Raw genomic sequence first — 9573 nt, 5'->3', positions numbered from 1 at the left:
CCCCTTCCAGCTTTTTAAGCTCTCCATTTGCTTTTCAGTTTCCTACAAGGCTGAATGAGTGGCTTCCTGGGGGGGAGGAGAAAGGGGGCATAGACTTTGTGCACTTGGGGCAGGACTGGAAGAGGGTGCAGAGTGTACTCAGATCCTGGGCAGAAAACCCTGAGCTCTCCTTGAATTGCCCACTAATGCCTCAGCTTTGAAGGCAGAAACCTGGGGACCCTTGTCTTGGGGTGTAGCAAGGCTCTTGCAGATCTGACCTTTGCCAGGTCTTTGGGGGTGTACATGGAACAGCACCCCAGAACATGGGAACTTTCAGTTCCCACAGTCCCCAAGTGCCCCTTCACTGAGCCATCTCCTCAATTCTTCTCCCCAATGAAGTTCAAAGCTTCCCCATTCCTGTCAGTCTTCACAGTCCATCCCTGCCCAACCTGTCAGCTACCCCTGGCTATGGGCTCCATCCTCCCTCCACTCCATCCTCATCTTCATTCAGCACTTTTTTAATGGTGGTGGCAGTAATACACCGAACCCCTCTCTCCTCCAGCCAACTGTTCATTTGTGGAGGTAGTGGTCCCTTTAGGGCCCAGCATGGGTCTGTTCGATTTATCGATTTGTTTCCCTGGGCACAGAAACTGGCCCTGGCCTGAGGATTTAGGGGGATAGGGGTGGACAGGGTCTGTTTGTTCCCAGAGACCAGCCCAGAGCAACTGTAGAGCAGGCACTTTGCAAATGTGGCCAGATGAGTTACCGGCTCAGAATTTTGTGGCTCTCACACCTAGAGACTCTGGGTAACCAGAGGCAGAAAACTAGAGAGCCCACCCATCCCACCCAGGCCTTGTGGCATGGAACCTTGGAGCGGGTGTGGTTCTGTGGCCCTAGGAATTGGATCCTCAGAATCACTATGACCAGGTGGAACACTTCACGAATTTGCGTGTCATCCTTGCACAGGGGCCATGCTAATCTTCTCTGTATCGTTCCAATTTTAGTATATGTGCTGCCGAAGCGAGCACGTGGCTCAATTTTTAAATTGATTTAGGAGCCAGAACAATAGCACAGTGGGAAGGTGTTTGCCTTGCATGTAGCCAACCCAGGTTCTTTCACTGGCATCACAAATTGTCCCTCGAGCCTGTCAGGAATGGCCCCTAAGTAAAGAGCCAGTAGTAACTCCTGAGCAATACTGGATATGGGATCCCCCCCTAAAATAAATTTACAGGGGCCTCCTGGGGTGCTCAAAGGTTCCAGGACCACCCCAGCTCCTGGGGTACCAGAGCTCCCTCTTGTGGTGAGTCAGGGGTTGGACTCCAACCTGGATCTCATGCAGGCAAGTCCTTTGAGCATCTCCCGGTTTCTCTAACCTCTGGCTGTCTACACTTCCGTATCCCACCATCTCTCCCTCCATAAGGCTAGACCATATTTCAACATGGGCAAACCTTTTCCTTTCCCAGTAGGAAAATGGGACTCAGTTCTCTAGGGAGAGAGGTCAGCTCCACCAAGCAGACCTGCCCTGTTTTCCCCCACACGCACACTTTGCTTCTGAGGGCAGGCTGAGGGTCCTCCTTAGGACCTGGAAGGTGAAGTTCAATGTTTCTTTCAAAAGTTGGGCTTTATATTGGGTATTTTTTTCCATTCTTAGCAATATATCACCACCATCTTTCCGTGCCAATAAATATAATTATGCACATAAAAAAATAGTCTGGTTTCAAGATTATCTAAGGAAGATGAATGTTTCCCTTGTGCTAATTCCAGCACAGTTTATATGCTGTGCTGAAATGCTGGCCAACTGTTTTCTTTTTCGTTAAGCATTTAAACTCTGTTTTTTAAACTGTTATGGCAGACAGAGCGCCTAAGAGTAACAGATGTCTGTGTGATGGGTTGTTCTGAGGAAAGGAATGTGCAGGAAGGAAGGATGTCCTTCCAAGGACATGGCCCTGGGCCCAGGTGGCTCCCCTCTCCTGGGTAAGAAATGGGGCTCAAAACCTCACAGAGGCTGGTAGTTTACACCCACTCCTGGGAGGGTGCTCAGGATTTTCTTAGAGAGGTAAGGCCATTGTTCTGACCAGGGCTATGAGGGGTGGGTCACCTTTCACAAACTGCGGATTTCCCCAGAATCTGAGTAACTTGTTGTCATCATTATCGTAGTTATAATCATCATTTGTCATCTTTGTCTTTTTTTTTTGGTTTTTGGGCCACACCTGGCTATGCGCTCAGAAGTCACTCCTGGCTTGGGGGACCATATAGGACGCCGAGGGATCGAACCGTGGTCCGTCCTAGGCTAGCGCTGGCAAGGCTAACGCTTACCTTACCTCTAGTGCCACCGTGCCGGCCCCTTCTTTGTCTTTTTTTGTTTTGGGGTCACAGCCAGCAGTGCTCAGGGGTTACTCCTGGCTCTGGGCAAGGAAATCTCCCCTGGCTGGCTCAGGGGATCATATGGGATGCCAGGAATTGAACCACCATCAGTCCTGGGTTGGCTGCATGCAAGGCAAATGCCCTACTGCTGTGCTATCTCTCTGGCCCCCATCATCATTGTCATCATACCTTAACATCATATCATCAGTATTATTGTCATAATCTTTATCATCATCAAAAGGTCATATTGGGCCCATTGAGATAGCTTAGTAGAGTGAGCACATGTTCTGCATGCCAGAGGCCTGGGTTTGATCTCCCACTCACCTGGTTCCCTAAGTCTAGGTGACCTCTGAGCACAGAGTTAACCCCTAGCACTGCCAAATGTGGCCCTGACAACTCCCCCAACACACACACCCCAAAATCACATTGTAGAATTGCCTGCTTGCATCCTAGCCCAGAACCCTCACTAGGAGCTGAGTGAGAGACCAATTGTCTCTTCCCAAGCTGTGTGTGCCTGTTTGATGGGCAGGTTACTGGTCCTGACATCAGACTCAGTGTGGGTGTCCACAGGGGTCAGGAATTGGCAAGGCTCTGAGAAGCACGTGCTCTTTTCCCACAGACCTGGGAAGGCTTCTGGCCTGTCTGATCCCCAATAAGGATTGTCCCCCCCCCCCCCCAGGTCATCTGTGTAGCCTTAGTGAGAGCCGGGGACCAGGGAGTTGGGTCCCAATGTGGTTCTGAGGACAGATGCCCAGAGGCAGTTCAGCAATCAGAGTAGGAAAGTGTGAGGCAGACCTGGAGGCCTTGGTGAGCAGGGGCTCCTGGCCAGGAGGTGCCAAGCTGGTTCCTCTGCTACCCAGGGCTGAGAGGGAGGCAGGCTGTGTGACAGTTGACAGGATGGGCTGACGTCCAGTAAGGGACCAGCATTTGCAGCACAAGGATGAGGGCCCAGTAGGTAGGTTTTGAGGAGTTCCTAGCCTCAGTGACTCTCCCTTGATGCATGGAAATTGGGGTTTCTGGGGGTACAGCCGGCCACCTGCTTTTCAGGATTTTCCCTGCTCCTGGAGACCAGGAGGGGGCGCAAGTTGGTGGTCAACTTTCCTGAAATTCCAGACTTGGGCTCAGAGGGGAGCTGGTGAGCCATGCAAGGGAGGGAGGAAGCCCCTGGACTCCGTGCAGAAGGTCCCTTCCTCATCTTGCACTCACAGGTGCTCTGTGACTACCCTCCCTCGTTTGATTGTAAAGAGGTCTGTGTGTTCAGCTGCTTCCGGGAACTCAAATCTAAGATGGGACCCTTCTGTCTGGAGGTGAGGCCACGTTAAGGTTCCCTGTGTGAGTGGCACCAAGACTGGGACTGGGCAGAAGCTGAGGTAGCTCTTCAGCCATTCTAAGGCCTCTTGGACCCAGGCTGGGCAGGAGGATGGTTTGGGCCTCGGTCTGAGTGCTCCAGGGACCACATGGTACCAGCATTTAAGTCCTGTACCGTGGCTCCAGCCCAGGAGACAAAGTCTTCACGTATTTCTCACCTTATAGCCAATTTTTGCATTTGCTTCCTTTCTCTGGGTCGTTTTTTGTTTTGGGGGGTACACCCAGTTTAGGAGTTACTCCTGGCTCTGCGCTCAGAAATCACTCCTGCCTAGGGGACCATATGGGATGCCAGGAATCAAACCTGTGTCCGAACTTGGTCAACCCCGTGCAAGGCAAACGCCCTACTTCTGTGCTACTGCTTCGGTCTTCTCTGAGTCCTCTTTATCCAACTTTTTTTTTCTAGTTCTTTTCTTTTTCTTTTTGGGTTAGGGCAGTGCTTCTCAATTATTTTTCTGTCATGCCCCCCTAGGAAGAAAACATTTTTTGTGTCCCCCACACGACTGTAAATAGTATCTTTATTAAAAAAAAAAACTTTAACCTGCAAAACAAAAACATATAAAATAATTTGAGCTGATTTTTTAATCAGAGGTGATGTCTGAATTAATGGCTACAATGAGCACGTTTTGCAATGCATAGCTTGTCGAAGCGGGGTTTGCAGCAGGACACAGCAACTCTCCGCTCCAGAGACATACAGAGACATAAACACGGGACTTAGCTTGTTATGACAGTGTTTGCCCAGGTCAAGCCCCCCCCCCTTATGGCGCCTTGAGCTCCCCCTTGGGGGGCGAGCCCCACTAATTGAGAAGCACTGGGTTAGGGTTAGGGTCAGAGCTTACTTCTGGCTCTGTGCTCATGAAGGCAAGCATCTTCCTACTATCTCTGATCCCATTGTCAAACCATTTGGGGGGGTGGGGGGGTTTTGTTTTGTTTTGTTTTGTATTTGGACCACAGCTGGTGATTGATGCTCAGGGCTTACTCCTGACTTGCACTCAGAAATCATTCCTGGTGGGGCTCAATTCTGGGTCTGTTTGTCCTGCACCTTTCTTTGCTGGCCAAAGGCTCTTCTGAAAAACCCACTGAATTGTGGGGGAGTCTGAGAGCCTGTGTGTGCCAGGGCCTTACGGGCGATGTGTCCTGCGTTCTATTCTGTGTACACCAAGACTCACTGGAGGGGCCGGGAAGGTGGCGCTAGAGGTAAGGTGTCTGCCTTGCAAGCGCTAGCGTAGGACGGACCGCGGTTTGATCCCCCGGCGTCCCATATGGTCCCCCCAAGCCAGGAGCGATTTCTGAGCGCATAGCCAGGAGTAACCCCTGAGCGGCAAATGGGTGTGGCCCAAAAACCAAAAACCAGAAAAGGAAAAAAAAGACTCACTGGAGCGAGTGACATCTGTCCTGCAGTGGGGACTGTTGGTGTTCTCAGTTTAGGAAGAGGGGAGGAGGAGTAGCTCCAGTTTTATGCTCCTGGCTCTACTCAGCCCTTCTGCACTGTTTAGCTCCCATTTCCCTCCAGAGCTTCTGGGAAAGTGCCATGTGGAAGACTACAGCAGTCCCCTTCAGTGGGAGTGTGGGTGTGCAGATTTGTGACTGTGCCCCCTGTCCCAGCAGGGTGAAAAAAAGCACAGGATGAGATCGGGTCAGGGGCCAGGCGGAGAGCTACCCCCTCTCCTGAGGGCAGGATGAGCAGGATGACCTGAGGAAAGCACCCTGTGCGCTGTGCTCAAGGTTGTTCTTACTCTTGAGCTGAGTGAGCTGGGGTTCAGAGGTGACCTCCGGGGTTCAGAGAGGGCCTGAGGTCCATGCCATTCCGCAGCCCCCTTCCCCATCCTGAGCCCAGCCAGGCCTGGTCTCACTATAAATCCGTGGGGCCAGACCGTGACCTTTCCAGCTGGCTGCCACTCAGGGGAGTGGGTTCCTCCAGGCCGACACCCACTTCCTTCCCTCATTCTCGCTCGCAATAACAAGAACATAGTTTCGTTGTACGTATCTGGACAAGAACAATAAATTTATTTGGTTTGGTTTATAGATCTGCAAACAAAACAAACACCCCAAACCCAGACTGTTCCACAGGCAACGCAGGGAGGAAGAGGAGGAGAGGGAAGGAGTGAGGCTGGTCAAGAGGAAGCAGTGGCCCACCCCCAGAGTCAGAGCCTGGGGGCTTCTTGGCACCCAAGATTGTGTCGGTTCCATAGGGACCTCCCACCTGTTCTGCTGGAGGCTGGAACCCATGAATCTAATCCTCCATAATCAGGTTTCCATCTGGACTTTCATCCACCCCAAACAGCCTGTTCGCTGCAGTGTCCAGCCTAGCACTCTGCCCCCCAGAGTGGCTTCCAGAGGGTTGAAGAAGACCTTGGGTCCCATCTGGGCTGGTCAGTACCAGAGCCCAGAATTCTCAGTTTTACCTACTGGTTAGTCTTCAAGGAAAGAACAAAGTACTGGATTCCAAGCAGGAACTAGCAAGTTGGGATTAGGGGCTTCAGGCTGAGTGCTGAAGACTATCACCCTACCTGACAGTGCTGATGCTGTTGTCATACTCCCTGATCCTGGAGATGGTCCAGAGCAGAATCTTCATGGTTCAGGCTGGAACTGAGCTCAGAGTGGAACACTTTGCAGGCATGAGTATCTGGGCCAGCCTCTGGGGACCATCAAAGAAGGAAAGAAAGGGGCCGGGCGGTGGCGCAAGAGGTAAGGTGCCTGCCTTGCCTGCGCTAGCCTAGGATGGACCGCGGTTCGATCCCCCGGCGTCCCATATGGTCCCCCAAGCCAGGAGCGACTTCTGAGCGCATAGCCAGGAGTAACACCTGAGCGTCACCGGGTGTGGCCCAAAAACAAAAACAAAAACAAAAAAACAAAAAAAAAAAAAAAACAAAGAAGGAAAGAAAGAGAAGGAGGGAGGAAGGGAAGGAGCCTTGGTTTAGATGTGTGGGAAGGATGGGGATGGGGTGGAGGGTCATCAATCACTCTGGCACTCATGGCTTGCAACTATTTCTCTTTGCTTTTTTTTCTTTCTTTCTTTCTTTCTTTCTTTTGTGTGTGTGTGTGTGGGGGGCATCACACCCAGCACACCCCGGTTATTCCTGCCTGAGTTCAGAGTCACATTTGGCAGGCTTGGGGAGACCATATGGCAGATGTCTCAAACTCAATTTACCTGGGGGCTGCAGGAGGCAAAGTTGGGGCGAGGCAAGGCTGCATAAGGGATTTTGCTTACCGAATATTCGCAATAAAAAAATTGCATTAGTAAGAAAAAACTCGCAAAAAATCGCATTAAACATTTGCATACCCCGAACGAAATTGCTCAGTGTGTGAGAATGTTTAATGCTATTTTTTTCTTACTAATGCGATTTATCGCAAATACTGCAATATTTGAAGGCCCGCCTCGGGCCACAAAATGTTGTACGGAGGGCCGCAAATGGCCTGCAGGCCTCAAGTTTGAGACCCCTGCCATATGGGTTGCTGGGGATTGAACCACTGTGCTATCTCTCTGGCCCCTTCTCCTTCCTTTTCTATAAACTCCCTATAAAAACTATTTTTTGACTGGAGAGAGCACAGCGGTAGGGTGTTTGCCTTGCATGTGGCTGACCCGGGAGCAAACTCAAGTCCAATTCCCGGATTCCCATATGGTCTCCTGAGCCTGTCAGGAGCGATTTCTGAACGAAGAGCCAGGAATAACCCCTGAGCGCCACTGGTTGTGGCCACGAAACAAACAAAAATTATTTCTTGGGCCGAAGAGATAGTATGGAGGTAGGGTGTTTGCCTTGCATGCAGAAGGATGGCGGTTTGAATCCCAGCATCCCATATGGTCCCCGAGCCTGCCAGGAGCAATTTCTGAGCTTAGAGTCAGGAGGAACCCCTGAGTGCTGCCAGGTGTGACCCAAAAACAACAAAAAATTGTTTTGTTTTGTTTTGTTTTGTTTTTTGTTTTTTTTTGTTTTTTGTTTTTTGTTTTTGTTTTTGTTTTTGGGCCACACCCAGTGGTGCTCAGGGGTTACTCCTGGCTGTCTGCTCAGAAATAGCTCCTGGCAGGCACGGGGGACCATATGGGACACTGGGATTCGAACCAACCACCTTTGGTTCTGGATCGGCTGCTGTTTTTTATATCTTGTAAACAAGATGGATTGCTTGGATCTGAGCCCCCACATTCCACCCTGCAGGTTTCTTGCTGATGCAAATCTTTCTCTAATCATCACCCTGTTTCTAGATTGGTTGGAAATTGACTTCTGTGATGAAAGATCTACCAATTCAGACATGGAAGGGATCCAGGTGGATTGACATATGCATTAGGTAGATTTCTAATATATAGATATGAGAAAGAAGGTCTCTATATATTAGTATCTACTATAGATATTGATGCCAACCTATCTGTAATCTGTCATCTGTTTAATAGCTAGGAGACTTCTGGGGGGGGCACAATTGGCAATGCTCAGGGGTTATTCCTGGCTCTGTGCTCGCAGGTAAATTGAGTTTAGGGACTCATATGGGAGTTCGCATGCAAGGCAAGTGCCCTCCCCACTGTATTGTCTCCTCAGCCTGGATCCTTTGTTTGTCTTTGTTTTAGCTTTGGGGCCACACCAAGCAGTACTCAGGGTTTTCTTCTGACGGCAGTCAGGGATCAGTCCTGGTGGTGCTCTGGGATGCCAGAGATTGAAGCCAGGCTTATCATGTGCAAGACAGCCTTCCCTGCTGTCCTATTACTTTTCTGCATCTCTTTTTATCTGTTTTATATGTTTATTTATATTGGTAGGGGGCACACTGTTGATGCTCAGGCTTACTCCTGGCTCTACACTCAGGAATCATTCCTGGAGGTGCTCAGGGGATTCTATGGGATGCTAGAGATTGAACCCAGGTCAGCTGTGTGTAAAGCTGGTTGTGCTATCAGCTTTCTTTTTAAAAAGCAAAAATTTGGGGCCAGAGTAATAGCACAGTAGTTAGGCATTTGCCTTGCACATGACTGACCTAGGAAGGACCCGGGTTCAATCCCCAGCATCACATATGGTCTCCCAAGCCTCCCAGGAGCAATTTCTTTTTTTTTTTTTTTTTTTTGGTTTTTGGGCCACACCCGTTTGACGCTCAGGGGTTACTCCTGGCTATGTGCTCAGAAATCGCCCCTGGCTTGGGGGGACCATATGGGACGCCGGGGGATCGAACCGCGGTCCTTCCTTGGCTAGCGCTTGCAAGGCAGACACCTTACCTCCAGCGCCACCTACCCGGCCCCGCCAGGAGCAATTTCTTTTTTTGTTTTGTTTTGTTTTGTTTTGGGTCACACCCAGCAACACTCAGGTTACTCCTGGCTCTACGCTCAGAAATCACTCCTGGCAGGCTCGGGGGACTATATGGGATGCCGGGATTCGAACCACCATCCTTCTGCATGCAAGGCAAACGCCTTACCTCCATGCTATCTCTCCCAGCAGTAGCAACTTCTTTTTTTTTTTTTTATCATATTGGCTTACATATCTTTCACAGTAGTATTTTAGGTACATATTAACATTGAATCAGGGGAATACCCATCACCAAATTTGTCCTCCCTTATCCCCGTTCCCTTCCTGCAACCATATCCCCCACCATCACCCCCCCGGGCTGCTAGAGTAAGTGGTCCCCTCTTTGTCTAGCTTACTATTAGTGATCGTATATCTGTTTGGTCCTGGTACCCTCCCTTGTTTCCCCCTCTATTTAAGAGGTGGAGCTCGATAATTCGAGTTATGTGGTTTTGTTTGAAAGAAAGAAAAATAATAGAATGGAGTAAAAAAAATAAGAAAAAATAAAAAAATTTGTTGTGTTTGTAAACATTTTTTTTTTTTGTGGTTTTTGGGTCACACCCGGCAGTGCTCAGGGATTATTCCTGGCTCCAGGCTCAGAAACTGCTCC

General features: G+C 50.0%; 1 non-coding gene across 1 annotated transcript; it reads right to left on the bottom strand.

Annotated features, from left to right (window-relative positions):
- Positions 1–900: 900 nt before the first annotated feature.
- Positions 901–1007, bottom strand: LOC125995326 (U6 spliceosomal RNA). Its single transcript, XR_007490869.1, has one exon. It is a non-coding gene; the product is annotated as a U6 spliceosomal RNA (small nuclear RNA).
- Between the last annotated feature and the right edge of the window lie 8566 nt (positions 1008–9573).

This window comes from Suncus etruscus, chromosome 17, assembly GCF_024139225.1.
Source record: "Suncus etruscus isolate mSunEtr1 chromosome 17, mSunEtr1.pri.cur, whole genome shotgun sequence".
Lineage (NCBI taxonomy): Eukaryota > Metazoa > Chordata > Mammalia > Eulipotyphla > Soricidae > Suncus > Suncus etruscus.
Note: the sequence above shows the minus strand (reverse complement) of the source record. Positions and strands in the feature narration are given on the sequence as shown.